The sequence below is a fragment of the Penaeus monodon genome, chromosome 24, assembly GCF_015228065.2.
Source record: "Penaeus monodon isolate SGIC_2016 chromosome 24, NSTDA_Pmon_1, whole genome shotgun sequence".
Taxonomy (NCBI): Eukaryota; Metazoa; Arthropoda; class Malacostraca; order Decapoda; family Penaeidae; genus Penaeus; species Penaeus monodon.
The window spans coordinates 11,518,042-11,518,308 of NC_051409.1; the positions used below are offsets into that span (position 1 = coordinate 11,518,042).

Sequence of the window (267 nt, forward strand, 5' to 3'; positions counted from 1 at the left end):
CAGCTGAATTGGGTTAAGAATAGATAATCCTATGTAATTTCTAACAAGGTGAAACATGCAATAAAAAAAAATATATTAGTTTTCATGACCAAGTGGCAATTCAGAAACTTTAAATCCTTAACAAATAATGTTCGCCTAATGACAATGCAATGCACCTACTTTAGATAAAGCATCTCTATCAACACAAAACAAACTCTCTTCTCCACAAGGATCTTATCAATGGAAAAATAATCTCAAGTAGGAAAAGAAACTAGAATATAAAAAGTG

At 30.3% G+C, this 267-nt stretch overlaps 1 protein-coding gene across 3 annotated transcripts in view; it reads right to left on the bottom strand.

The window, feature by feature from the left end:
* Nucleotides 1-267, bottom strand: part of LOC119588580 (methenyltetrahydrofolate synthase domain-containing protein-like) — a gene marked incomplete in the record, with an annotated part of 56,358 nt that overhangs the window by 43,907 nt on the left and 12,184 nt on the right.